The sequence below is a fragment of the Eleutherodactylus coqui genome, chromosome 6 (assembly GCF_035609145.1).
Source record: "Eleutherodactylus coqui strain aEleCoq1 chromosome 6, aEleCoq1.hap1, whole genome shotgun sequence".
Classification (NCBI taxonomy): domain Eukaryota; kingdom Metazoa; phylum Chordata; class Amphibia; order Anura; family Eleutherodactylidae; genus Eleutherodactylus; species Eleutherodactylus coqui.
This window is the reverse complement of record NC_089842.1, coordinates 26,293,832-26,309,299: the sequence shown is the minus strand read 5'-3', so window position 1 is coordinate 26,309,299 and position 15,468 is coordinate 26,293,832.

The window sequence follows — 15,468 nt, the reverse complement described above, 5'->3', positions numbered from 1 at the left end:
ACTTATCTTCAACACTCTCTCTCTAGTTCTAGAGGTAACTCAGTACTAATCTCCCCAATTGTTACTACCAGTAGTTGAGGGTTTACTGGAAGTGTAGTATGAAGGAGTGAAATAAGAATTTTAATGGCCGCTGAACTAATCCTGGCTTTGAATTTACCGGGTAGTTTGACTCACTGTTGGGTGAGAACAATGACCTCCAACTCTGTCCTCCTGCTGCTGGAAAGATAAGGGAAGGGAAAGGGACCTCGCTACCCTTGCTGGACTGCTGAATTGCTGAACACATGCTGAACTGCGGACACTTCCTTTCAGCAACACGTGTTGCTGCCTTTTCTCCGGCTCCAACCAACTCACTGCAGCAACTCACTAACTCCTCCTCCACTTCCTATTTCCCGCACTTTCTCTAAAACTCTACCTCTATTCCACAGGGACTCAGGTAGTGTTTTCCCGCTCTGGACTCACCCACCAATAAGTGTAGGCGTGACATATAGCCAACGGGCAACCAGCTACTGCCCTCCGACACACGGCACCTTCTATGATTATGGAAAGCACATAGACAGGTGTGGCAGGAACAAATGTCATTGCGACTGTTCTGTAGGACTCTCTGGGCCACTACAGTTACTGAGTGTAATCCTCCAGATTTCTGTATTAAGTAAGTGACCCATATAAACTGTGCAGTATTTGTAAATGGGTATTTTCATCACTACCATAAGGTCAACAATGAGAATACTTTGCTGTATGCTGTGGCTGGGAGCACAGACACAGCCAAGTGGTCTGTTCTTTGCTATTTCTTAAACTAGGGTACTGCAGACACAGAACAGCTCACCATGCTACATTGTTTCTACAGTTCCTATTGTCTTCCATAGGAGATTCAGAAACTGTGCAGAAGAATCCAGTTAGCTGTTTCCATAACTCCCGACCACTGTCAATCACTGCATTCAGCTTATCTGGAGGTGGTCGGGCTCAGATCTTGAAATACTGTATGTGCGGGTCCATGCATCTATCGGACTTTTATATACTATATGTAGATATACTATAAAAGTCCCAGATGGGAATATGCCTTTAAAGCATAATTTTTGGGTTTGAGTCCGAAGTCATATTAACCCCTTCCGTATATACTCGTCTAAAACCTATCTTTCTGCAAGTTTTTCTTGGATACATTGTGAGCAAAGTGCGATTCTTGCAGGTTTTTTTTCTGATGGTGTTCACTTTGTGGGATGAATAATGTCATATTTTAATAGACTGGACTTCTATGGATAAAATGATACCAATTTTTACTTTTCTTAAATTTTTTTATCTTTTGATGCGATGCCTAAAAAAGTTTTTTTTTTCTTTTTTTTTAACATCTAATTAGAGATGAGCGAACACCAAAATGTTCGGGTGTTCGTTATTCGGAACGAACTTCCCGTGATGCTCGAGGGTTCGTTTCGAACAACGAACCCCATTGAAGTCAATGGGCGACCAGAACATTTTTGTATTTCGCCGATGCTCGCTAAGGTTTTCATGTGTGAAAATCTGGGCAATTCAGGAAAGTGATGGGAATGACACAGTGACGGATAGGGCAGGCGAGGGGCTACATGGTGGGCTGCATCTCAAGTTCACAGGTCCCACTATTAAGCCACAATAGCGGCAAGAGTGCCCCCCCCCCCCCCACTGTCAGCATAAAGATCGTCCTCCTCTGGCACAGCTGTAACAGCTGTAGCAGAGAAGAACGATGTTTGCCCATTGAATTCAATGGAACCGGCAATACAGCCGACTCCACTGAATGCAATGGGCTGCCGGCGATCGCAGGATGAATGGTCGGAAAGGGGTTAAATATATAACCCCTTTCCTGCAATTCATCCAGAAATGTGTTACACTAAAAATATATACCGGCGTATAAGGCGACGGGGCGTATAAGACGACCCCCCAACTGTCACCTTATACGCCGGTAATACAGTGGAGCAAAGAATAAAAATCATTACTTACGTTTTTAGATGATCTGCGGCGCTCCTGCAGGCTGTCACTCCCTCCTAATCTACGGCAGACAAGCTTTCTCTATGAAAGACTTTAAATCCCTGCCTCCAGAAGCACATGTGCCTTCAGCCAATCACAGCCAATGACAATGATGTCATTGAATGGCTGTGATTGGCTGTGTTTCTGGAGGCGGGGATTTCAAGGCTTGAAATCCCCGCCTCCAGAAACACAGCCAATCACAGCCATTCAATGACATCATTGTCATTGGCTGTGATTGGCTGAAGGCACGTGTCTTTCTGGAGGCAGGGATTTAAAGTCTTTCGTGGAGAAAGCAATACTCTGCCGTGGACCAGGAGGGAGTGACAGCCTGCAGGAGCGCCGCAGATCATCTAAAAACGTAAGTAATGCTTTTTATTCTTTGCTCCACTGTATTACCGGCGTATAAGGTGACAGTTGGGGGGTCGTCTTATACGCCCCGTCGCCTTATACGCCGGTATATATTTTTAGTGTAACACATTTCTGGATGAATTGCAGGAAAGGGGTTATATATTTAACCCCTTTCCGACCATTCATCCTGCGATCGCCGGCAGCCCATTGCATTCAGTGGAGTCGGCTGTATTGCCGGTTCCATTGAATTCAATGGGCAAACATCGTTCTTCTCTGCTACAGCTGTTACAGCTGTGCCAGAGAAGAAGGATTTGTCTTCTATATGTTCTCAATGGGGTCAGCGCTGCTGCCGCTGGCCCCATTGAGCGCATATAGAATGCATCCATAGCGAGCAGCGGGAGGGGCAGATTTCAATACTCGGGTGACACCTTATCTCCCCAGGCACTCACAGCAGGGGGGTGGTATAGGGCTTAAACGTTGCAGGGGGAAGTTGTAATGCCTTCCCTGTCTTTATATTGGCCAAAAAAAAGCGCTAACGTCTCAGGGAAGAAAGTTTAATTTACCAGAACACCGCATGGTGTTCGTTACGAATAACGAACATCCCGAACACTCTAATATTCGCACGAATATCAAGCTCGGACGAACGCGTTCGCTCATCTCTACATCTAATGTTTTAAATTTTTTCCAATAACTATTTTAGAACTTTATTGGTCCCCAAAGGAGAGTTGAACTTGAAATCATCTGATCGCGCATGAAAAAAATCCCCTGCATTTCCTATTTTTGTGTGTATTATGCATCATTAGCATAGTCCAGTCCATAAAATACACAGTAAGTATGCATGTTACAAGCATATATGTTTTGTACTGCGCATTATAAAATAATATACGCGTGCTACACAGACTAAATATGCTTGTCTGAGTAAGCCCTAAGGGCGAGCACCCACTGGCGTTTTTTTACCTGCGTTTTGCGTTTTTCCTGCACAGGCATAGAGATAACATGTGTTCCTGTCCACTGGCGTTTTTTTTGCGTTGCGTTTGCGTTTTTAACATAGGAACTGTCAGTTGCATATGTGTCCTTATTTTTCTCCATGGAAATTAATGGCAAAGCCGCAAAAACGCCGGGAAAACGCCGCGAAAAACGCTGGAACACGCGGCAAAAACGCTGCGTTTTTTTCCCGCGGAAAACGCAAACGCCAGTGGGTGCTCGCCCTTAGGGTGGCTTCACATGAGCATTTTTCTGTGCGTACATAGGTGTGCACCCAAAAACACGCGTGCATGAAGGTCCATGCATTGCCTTCAATGGAGTCGTGGCTGCTGACGGCGGCTCTATTGAAGGCAATGGTCTGCCGGCACCCCTGAATTGTTTTTTTCAGGGAAGGGCTTTACATATAAGCCCTTACCTGAAAAACAAGAATTTTAGTGTAAAAAAAAATAATAATCTGTCCGCCACTGCCGTGTCCCTGCGGGGATGAAGAACACATCTGCTGCATGCAGCAGATGTTTCCTTTATCCCCACATGAAAAAAGAATTCCCTGCTGCACCTGCCACATCTATGACAGATGAAGCAAAGGAATTCTTCATCCCTGCGTGGAATAAAGAATTCCCTACCAGAGCTGCCACAGGTGACAGCTGCGGTAGGGGATCCAGCTGTCGGCACCCTGTAATTGTTTTTCAGGGAACGGCTTTAAATATAAACCTTTCCCTAAAAAACAAGAAAAAATCGTGAGCAATGTGACCAATGAATTCAGGAATGGGAGAGTGCTCCCTCTGATTGGCTGAGAACAGGGACCAATCAGAGGCAGCTCTCAATTGTCATTCAATAGCTGAGAGCTGTCTCTGATTGGTCACAGTGCTCGGCCAATCAGAGGCAGCCCATTCAGCAGGCAGAGATTTTAAATCCCGGCCTGCTGAATACTCCTCAGAGCAGTGCAGGAGAAGAGCTGGTAGGACACGGCTGAGCTCTGGCAGCTAAAGAAAGGTGAGTATTTTTTTATTTTTTTTTAATCACCATTTTTTCTTGTTTTTCAGGGAAGGGCTTATAATTAAAGCCATTTCCTGAAAAACAATTACTGGATGCCGGAAGCTTGATCTGCTGGTATGATTTGGCATCAGTACCCTGTGGTGGTATGTACTGGGGTCTATATAAATGTTTTTGTTTTTCATTGGGATCTACATATAGCTGGTTTGCTCTAGAATCTATATCCATATTTAGTGCTTAAACAGATGAATGTATGCATAAATACGTCCACCACAACAGAGCGTATTTGCACATTAATTTGGTGTGAAGATGGCCTCAAATGGGGTGATACGTGTGTTCCAGCGCATATTACTGTAATTTTTGTGCTCGGAATACCAGTTCACACTCTTGTGTTACTACCATTCTGTGGAATAGAAAGGTAATTTAACACCAAATTAAGGTCATCCGTCTTTTTTCCCTGTGTTTCTTGCAGGGTAACTCCCTCCCCTCCCTTTTTTTAAGCTGCCATAGACTTCTATGGCAGCTTTCTGCGTAACACAGAGAAAGATAGGGCAAGGCCTATCTTTTCTCGTACACAGGATTTGCTCATGAAAAACACGCTCATGAGAACGAATCCAATGTAATCAATGGATTCACTTTGTCACATTTTACAGATGTGAATTACATGTGTGCAAAAGCCTCCACAAACATGTTTGTTTGTTTAAACCCTTACATGGCCTTTTTTGGGTCTGTATTCCTTTTGGGGTGTGCTGAAGAGGGTTGTATGTACTATTTGTGGTTCAAATGCCATTAGTTGGGGGGTGTCCTAAATAAATAGGAAAGAGCCAAAAACCTGGAAACCATCAGCAAGCAGGCTAGTTGTTGATTTATCGTGTTATGAATCTGCTCACTGATACATGGATAACTTCTACTCATTAAACAAACTTAAAATACAATTTTGTGAATACAGCAACTATGAAGATCTATGTTTGATCCTGCCACCATGTGTTACTCCACTCCCTCTGCCCCTCCTCTTGATAATTTCCAAACAGGTGATATGGGGGAAGGGCAGAGTGGATAAAGTAGCACATGAATTTGGTTTCAGACTACACAGGATTTCATTGTAGTCTGTAATCATAGAGACACAAAAGTCTGCATATGAGCTGTACACACAAAATGGAAGAATATTTTTATTCTTTAGGCCTTTAGGGCTCATGTCCACGGGGAAAATAGGATTTAAGATCCGCAGCGGATCTCCCGCATGCGGATCCGCGTCCCATAGGGATGCATTGACCACCCGCGGGTAGATAAATACCCGCGGATCGTCAATAAAAGGGATTTTAAAAAAAATGGAGCATGGAAAAATCTGGACCATGCTCCATTTTCGTGCGGGTCTCCCGCGGGGACGGCTCCCGCGGGCTTCTATTGAAGCCTATGGAAGCCGTCCGGATCCGCGGGAGACCTAAAATAGGAATTTAAAGTATTTACCTATCCGGCGCGGGCGGGGAATGTCAGCTGTTCCTCACGGCCGCATCTTCCTTGCTCCGGCTCGGCGGATGTGCCCGGCGCATGCGCGCGGCACGTCGACGACGTGCCGGCGACGTGCCGCCGGCGTCAGGAATTCATCCGCCGGCCGAAAATGAAGATCCGGCCGTGAGGAACAGCTGACATTCCCCGCCCGCGCCGGATAGGTAAATACTTTTAAATTGCTATTTTCGGCGCTCATGTCCGCGGGGCAGGAGGGACCCGCTGCAGATTCTCCATGGAGAATCTGCAGCGGATCTGATTTTCCCCGTGGACATGAGGCCTTAGGCCGAGCGCGGCTATTAACCCTTTAAATGCCGCTGTCAATTCTGACAGCGGCATTTAAATCCCCCGCATTTAAATCCCCCGCTGTTCGGTGGTCCCGCATGGCCCCCTGCAATGAGATCGGGGGAGCCGTGCAGGTGTCATGGCAGCCGGGGGCCTTTAGAAAGGCCCCAGGGCTGCCTTAGCAGACTGCCTATCAAGCCATCTCCGTAGGGTGGCTTGATAGACTGCCTGTGAAAAAGCAGTATGACGTAATGCTATAGCATTACGTCATACTGCAGGAGCAATCAAAGCATCGCATGTTAAAGTCGCCAGGGGGACTTCAAAGTAAAGTAAAAAAAAAATCAATAAAGTTTTATAAAAGTTTAAATCACCCCCCTTTTGCCATATCTATTATTAAAAAATCTAAATCATAAAATAAAAATATGTATTTGGTATCGCCGCGTCCGTAAAAGTCTGATCTATCGAAGTAGTGCATTATTTTTCCTGCACGGTGAATGTTGTTCGAAAAAAAAAATTAAGAATGCCAGAAATACACTTTTTTAGTTACCCTGTCTCCCAGAAAAAACGCAATAAAAAGTGATTAAAAAGTCATATGTATTCCAAATTGATACTATCGGAAACTACAGGACATCCCGCAAAAAATGAGCCCTTGCTCAACTACGTCAACGAAAAAATAAATATGACCGCAGAAAATAATTGAAAAAATTTAAATATCTTTAAAAAAAAAATACAAGTACTACAGCAAAAAAAAATACTATATGTTTGGTATCCTAGTAATTGTACTGACCCATAGAATAAAAATATCAGGTCGTTTTTGTTCCAGTTTGTGTGCCGTAGAAACAGGACGCACCGAAAGATGGTGGAATGTCGTTTTTTTTTCCATTTCTCTCCGCTTAGAATTTTTAAAAAGTTTTTCAGTAAATTATATGGTACAATAAATAGTGCCATTGAAAAATACAACTCATCCCACAAAAAACAAGCCCACATACAGCGACGTCGATGGATAAATAAAGGAACTACGATTTTTTAAAAAGGGAGTAGGAAAAAACAAAAATGGAAAAAAGCAAAAAAGCTCCGTCACTAAGCAGTTAAAGGACAAATATAAACAGAGTATAAACACAGATAACACAAAATAATATATAAGGAAACATCGTAATGGGGGGACTTGTTATTTGTATTGTGCCAACTTATTCTGCAGCGCTTTCAGGTAATTTTTATTACCTCCCAGCAAGTTTAGTACTGAGTTTACCAACCTTGGAAGGATGGAACGCTGAGTTAACGTTGAGCTGGCTATCTAAACCATGTGGGAATTGAACCCGCAACCTTATTCCACAGCGCTTTCAGGTAGTTTTTGTTTATTACTCATTTTATTAACCTCAGAAGGATAGAAGGCTGAGTCAACCTTGAGCCAGCTACCTGAACCAATGTGGGGATTGAACCCGCAACCTTCAGGTCGTGGGTGAGAGCTTAGGACTGCATTCTGCTGCCTTAACACTCTTTCTTCAAAGCCCTATGAGGAAATAGAGGATCTTAACTTACTGATACGAGGAGACCATACCTAAAAGGGGAGTGCTCGCCCTGATGAGGACAACCCCACATCAGGAACCTGGGGCGATGCTAACTCTCCCTAGATGGTAGCAGGGAATGTGGCAAAGATTAAATGCTCCATAAATACACTCATTGTCAAAAAAAAAAAGCAAGGAGTTGTCGTTTGACTGCAAATTAGGGCATGCAGTTACATCTGGGCCTTTCCAACCAGACAATTAAGAGGTGTTGAGACTAGTGGATTTGTAGTAAGATTTAACTGATTTCAGTAGATTTACATGATCTGATAATAGAAATTCTTTGTTTCAGAGGCCAAATGCCTGGAGAATCAATTCTGGAAGTACTGTGGGACCGCATGCCCAACTTATTCACGTGCAAAAAGCACTAATAAGAATGAACCTATTGAAATCAATGAGTTCTATCATCTGCACAAATAAGCTTCCGTGAATGGGCCCCTAGAAATATCACAGCATGTCCTATTCTTGTACAATTTTTCTTCAAGAATGGCCAGTTAATTTTTTATGCAAATGTTAAAAAAACATGCCATGTGATTTGCATGCAAATCTCTTGGGTTTCTATAGAGACTACATGAAGAAAAAAAACAGGAAGTGCAGAGCAGAGAAAAACGTACAATAAAAATGCATGGGAAATACGCATGAAAACCGTATGGAAAATGGACAGTTTTTACTGACCAAAATCGCACAGGTTGGTGTAAATACAGCCTCGTGCACAATGTGAAAAGTTTTCTATAACTGGAAAAATGTATTTCTTTGGACTAGATACTTGGAATCACAGGTCTGAAAACCTCACCTGATCACAGTCAATATAAAGTCCACCCTGTCTAAGGGTAGTAGCACACTAATTTTGATATTAAACTGTTGGCTCCTTTAATGCACCTATTGGAGTTTAGACTCTGTGATAACTTTAATCAGTTTCTAGGCGGGAAAGAAAAAGCCCCTAACGCTCCAGTGGTATGGATAGTAAAGAGATCAAAACAACTTGCTTCGTTATATGCTTGATAAAGGCTGTTTGTAAGGCCGAAACAGGGGCTTTTTCTTTCCTGCCTAGCATTGTTTTTTGTTCTCTGGTATACTATACCTAGAGCCACCCCGTAACGCTCTCCCTCAGGAAAGCTATCAAGACCAGTGTGAATTGGATGCTCACTATGACTTGATGTGATTATTTGCCTACCAGGATCTATAGATGTACCAGGATCCCCTAAAAGAATCCTGCTACACCTGGGGTGAGTCTACACTGTTTTTTCACTTGCCTACCATATCACCTCACTCTACCTTTGGAGCGCTACTAATCTGATACGGGTGTATTTACTTTTGCAATTAGCATTCAATAATTGAGTTGTGACCCCGTTACATTTCCTATTTAGGACCTTAATTATCCTACTTAAGACCTAAAGAATGCTTGTGCCAAATTTAATGCTTGTACAACACTGTGAAGTTACATTACAAAGGGGTGTACTTACTTTTGAAATCAGAATTAAATCAAGTTGTTACCCCTTACTTTTCCTATTTAGGACTTAAAGAATGGTCGAGCCAAATTTCATGTTTGTATGACAACAGAAAGTTACATTACATAGGGGTGCCAATACTTTTGCACCTAGCATTAAATAATTAAGTTATTACCCCTTTACTTGTCCCGTTTAGGAAAGAATGGTCGCACTAAATTTCATGTTTGTGCGATATCAGGAATTAGAGAATTAGATTAGGTACATTACATAGGGGTGCCAATACTTCTGTATTGAGCATTCAATAATAATCGAGTTGTGACCCCTTTACTTTTCCTATTTCGGACCTAAAGGAATGGTCATTCTAAATTTCATGTTTTTACGACACCGGGAAGTTACATTACATAGGGGTGCACTTACTTTTGCAATTAGCACTTGATAATCGAGTTGCAACCCCTTTTTGCTTTCCTATTTAGGACATAAAGAATGTTTGTGCTAAATTTCACATTTGTACAACAGTGGGAAGTTACATTACATAAGGGTGCCAATAATTTTGCATTCAGCATTGCATAATCGAGTTGTGATGATAACACAAATTGCAGATCAAAAATGGCACAAGCAGAACAAGTGCAGTCTGGATTTGATTGCTGACTAGAGATGAGCGAGCACCAAAATGCTCGGGTGCTCGTTACTCGAGTCGAACTTCCAGTGATGCTCGAGAGTTCGTTTCGAGTAACGAACCACATTGAAGTCAATGGGCGACTCGAGCATTTTTGTATATCGCCGATGCTCGCTAAGATTTTCAGTTGTGAAAACCTGGGAAATTCAAGAAAGTGATGGGAACGACACAGAAACGGATAGGGCAGGTGAGGGGCTACATGTTGGGCTGCATCTCAAGTTCCCAGGTCCCACTATTAAGCCACAATAGTGGCAAGAGTGAGACTCCCCCCCCCCCCCCCCCACTGTCAGCATAAAGATCGTTCTCCTCTGCCACAGCTGTAACAGCTGTGGCAGAGAAGAACGATGTTAGCCCATTGAATTCAATGGAGCCGGCAATACAGCTGGCTCCATTGAAAGCAATGGGCTGCCGGCGATCGCGGGATGAATTGTCGGGAAGGGCTTAAATATATAAGCCCTTCCCTGCAATTCATCCAGAAATGTGTAAAAATGTAAAAAAAATATACACACCTTGCCCCGGCAGAACGATGTTAGCCCATTGAATTCAATGAAGCCGGCAATACAGCTGGCTCCATTGAAAGCAATGGGCTGCCGGCGATCGTGGGGTGAATTGTCGGGAAGGGGTTAAATATATAAACCCTTCCCTGCAATTCATCCAGAAATGTGTAAAAATAAAATATATATATATATTCACCTGGTCCCGGCAGACGGAGTTCAGCGCGGCCAGCGGCAGTCCTCCTGAACTGCTCTGAACAGCTGTGAGTAGTATTCAGCAGCCAGGGATTTAAAATCCCCCGCCTGCTGAATGAGTTGCCTCTAATTGGTCACAGCCTGACCAATCAGAGGCAGATTCCACTCACACACCCATTCATGAATTTATGAATGGGTGAGTGACTGCTGCCTCTCATCTGATTGGTCCCGCTGAGCCAATCAGAGGCAGCAGTCACTCACCCATTCATAAATTCATGAATGGGTGTGTGAGTGGAATCTGCCTCTGATTGGTCAGGCTGTGACCAATTAGAGGCAACTCATTCAGCTGTATTGCCGGCTCCATTGAATTCAATGGGCTAACATCGTTCTGCCGGGACAAGGTGAGTATATATATATTTTTTTTTTACACATTTCTGGATGAATTGCAGGGAAGGGCTTATATATTTAAGCCCTTCCCGACAATTCATCCCGCGCTCGCCGGCAGGCCATTGCTTTCAATGGAGCCGGCTGTATTGCCGGCTCCATTGAATTCAATGGTCAGTGCTCGTTTAATCGAGACGAGTACCGCGTGGTGTTCGTCTCGAGTAACGAGCATCTCGAGCACCCTAATACTCGAACGAGCATCAAGCTCGGACGAGTATGCTCGCTCATCTCTATTGCTGACGTGTTCGTGCAACAGCGAATAACACAGAATATTTTTAACAAAAGTTTTATCTTTCCCAGTTACCCTGCAGCTTAACTAAATTTCAGTATTGAACAGATTGTGACTTCGTGACCTCAGCTGCTCCTTTTTGATTTTCTGGCCTTCTAAATAGGTGAGAGATTGAAGGCAAAAACACATGGGTGCATGTGCTAATACGTTCACCACTACAAAGCATATTTGTGCATGAACCAGGTTTTTTTTTTGGGGGGGGGGGGCTTTGACCATTAAAACACTGCAGTATTGCACGCAAGTTTGAAAAAAGTGAAAAGATATGTCCTGCCCTATCTTTCTTGCACGTAATATTAACGTGCAAGAATCCCACTAGTGAAAACGAAGCTATTGACATATATGGTTTTATCTCATCCCATTATGCAGATGAGAGTTTCATGACACATAACAGGCTGAAACATGCCCATCTGTTTAAGCCTTAAGCCAAATAAGCCTATAGTGCCTAATCTACATTTTATACCTCTATGTTTTAATTTAGTTAGAAAAATTAGAAGGAATCATTTCTCATCGGAGGAATTTTTCTATGCAACTTTTATGACAGCTTTGTTTTTCCTCTCCAGTGGAACGCACCAAATTTATCATATTGTCACATAATAAAATTTATTGTATCTTTAAATATTTGTGCAGATGTTTCAAACTTTTATGTGACCAACATAGTAGAATGAGATTACTCAAAACTTTTGAGACTTTTTTTAATGCCTTTATTGATAAATCGGTCTAAAAACTTTACGCCTCTCAAATTACAACCCCTTTTGAGAAAATGTCTATTAAAGCTTCTGGTAAATTTGTCTAAAGTAACTTGCACCAAAAAGAAGGTGTAATTTATACAAGAATCTTGTTGCAACACCAATAGTGAATCTACCCTGATTTTTTTCCACCATCACTGATGCTTAACAGAGCCGTGCGCATACATGGGGGAAAAGAAGTATTTCCAAAAAAAAAAATAATGTATAAAACAAAATACATGATTTATATATTTCTTTTATCATTTGATGTATTCCTGCTATAAATATATACTTCACTGTGGATTCTATATTCACATTCCTTATTGCTGAGAATTTAAATATTTTTTTCTTTTAGTTTTGAAATGTTTTAAAAGATTTGCTATATGTTGTTTCCATATTCATCATAGAAAGTTAAGCTCTGATTATTTAGCATTTCTAGTCTAATACTATTTTTGATTTTGTAATTTTATATATTGATTGTTCACGTAAAAGTCTGGAAGAAGGTAGGAAAAAAATCACCTTTGCTATGTTTTACTTTAACCCCCTAAGGACTAGGGTGTGTTGGTCCTAAAGGACCAGAGACTTTTTGGTGATCTTACCCATGTCCTATTCTTTTTTTCTTCAGCTACCAAAATTATTTTTGCTGCATTTTTTTATGTGACATATAGCATTATTTTTATATCTTTTTTTACACTGACTTTTTTTTATTTTTAGTTTCATTGGGAGTAAAAGGCCAAAAAAAATTAGATTTTTAAAAAAATTAATTGTTTACTTTTACAACAAGTATATGTACACTTAAAATAAAGTACAGGAATGCGTTCTTCATTTTATGTAAGACGCTTTGATATATTAACACTTCCGCTTTCACTCTTTAGAACATAGTGCTCATTGATGCTCAGCAGCCTGGAAAGGAGAAGGTAGAAGCTCCTGGTCCTGTTTGATTGTATTAGCAGAGACTTTAATCCAGCGCTGTATTTTTAGCCTTTTACAGAATAGACTTAAATAAAAAAGCAAACTTTGTTTTTAACTATTCAAGAATAAATCACACATAAGGGCACACTTGACTGCACAGCAGGGATTGGTGTGAAATAGTCAATCTCTCTAAAGCACTAGACAAAAACCACTATTGAACATACAAACATTCAGACACAGAACACGGATGTGACACCAGTCCCCTAGGACTGTCTGGAGTAGTTATAGGCTTAGGAAAATGTAAACCACCCGTTTAATATCGAGGCGAAGGATGAATCCCTAGGAAGGCAAAGAGAGTATTACTCCAGGTAATACATAAAGGGTCTGATCCCTTGGTTAGAGATCAGCTGTAGTATTGAATAACTACTTGTGTCAAATTCTGATTTCAGAGTCCCATGTTTTTTATTTATGGATTCAGTTTGAGATGTTATTAAGTATCTAACGCACAAGCTCAGATATTATCTTCGCCGGGTTTCTCTGCAAGTATCGCGGATCATCGGGAAATTTGGGGAGCTTGCTAAAGAGCATATCCCTGAGGATAGATGTCTTGCTATCCAGTCAATATTTAGGTCATAAAACAAGAACTGTTTAAATGTAGTCTGAATAGAAGAGCCCATATTTCCATGATGAGGGGAGTGGTGCATACTACTTGAGTACTCAATACGAGAGGTTTTACTAGTAAAGCGAAACCACTCTTAGGGCTTATTTACATGAGCACAGATTGGCCAGCATTTTCACGGCCGGCCAATATACGCTTCCATCTGAGCAGTCCCCCCCCCCTTCCCCCCCCCCCCTCACTGGCTCTCTGCCTCTCCCCTCTCCTCCAGGGTGGTTTGCAATGGGAGTGGGTTGGATGAGGCGGAGCTAAGCTCCTGCCCCTTGCCCATAGCCAGCAATTGGCGGAGCAGAGCAGAGCTTAGCTCCGCCCCTCCCATTGCAAACGCCGGAGTGGAGGAGAGAGCCTGTGAGAAGGAGGGAAGGGGGGAACTGCTTAGATGGAAGCGTATATCGGCCAGCCATGAAAACGCTGGCCGATATGCGCCTGTGTGATTAAGACCTTATACAGCAAATCTTTACTGCGCTGTATTTTTACTATTGGAAATGTAAAATATGTGAACCTGAGTGGTGCGACCCTCACACAAAAATTATTATTCCAACTGGTTGTAAACATGCTTCATATATATATATATATATATATATATATATATATATATATATATATATATATGTATACGAACATACAGATGCATATCATCATTATGTAAAAGACCATTATGAAAGATTAAAAATAAGATTAGTGTTTAAATCATAATACTTGATAAACCTGCAGGGCCCAGTGTGAATGCCTCAGAAATGGATACTCATAAAGGAATGCATGAATAAAGTGTTGCAGCGGAGTAAGCATATTATATGAGTCTTAATACCACAAGCAAAATATACATCCCTTAATATAAAAAATACAATAATTTTTATTGTTTTTTTTTTCTTTCAAATCCAATTTTTATTGAAATTTTGGTAATAAACAAGGGGTACAAGGCAATGACTGACATTTAGCTTACAACTCCTGAGAAAGAGTACACAGGCACATAAAGATTATGGGACATATACAGTTGCCATCGGTTGATGGTAGTGGTGAGCTCTACCAAAAGTTCTTATGTCTGACTTTAAGCATATCTCAGAGCTCTATCCTTGCACCTATGTACTATCTGTGTACATCAGTCGTTACCTGTAGGAAGGGGTAAAAACACATATACACTTACACGAACGGACCCGAAAGGGGGGGCGGGGAGAGAGAAGGGGGGAGGACCAAAAGAGGGGGTAGGTGGGATAGGACTAGTATGCATGGGGTGAGGCCCTTAAGAGAGAGGATCAGCCTCTGCCTCAATCGTCCCAGCACGTCTCCTGCCTCAGCTTTTTCCAGGGCGTCCAGATTTTGTTGAAATTGTTGTGTGTATTCGTGGACCAGCTGTGTAACTCTTCAAGGTTAAACAGGTTGTCCACTCTTTCTTTCCATTGTCTGAGTGTTGGAAATGTATTTTGTCGCCAAAGATGAGGTATTAATGATTTAGCCGAGTCAAATAGGAAAGCTAATAATTTGTTTTCCCGGTGTTGGAAGTGGGTTGACGGTCTCCATAAGAGAACCAAGTCTGGTGATAAATGGAGATTTGGAAAGATATTCTGGATAATAATCTCTACTTTCTTCCAGAAAGGGGAAATTTTGGGGCACGTCCACCAGAGATGAAGGTATGAACCCGCCGCGTTCCCGCATCTCCAGCAAGTTCCCTGGGGTGCAAGGCCATGATCATGCTAGATGTTAGTGATATGTTCAACTCCTTCTCCCACTAGGAGATGAATGCTGATTTGTAGTGCAGGGGGGGAGTTATCAAGTTTTTTCGTAAGAAAGAAATTTTCCTGAGCGAGGTTTTATTTTCCCCTAGGGCCTTCTCGAAAGGAGTCCGCGGTCTAGTAGATCTATGTGTTGATAACAAATCTCTGAATATCCCTAGAATATGGGCGCGGTGTAAGAAAGAAAAATTTTCGGTTGGTAGTAATCT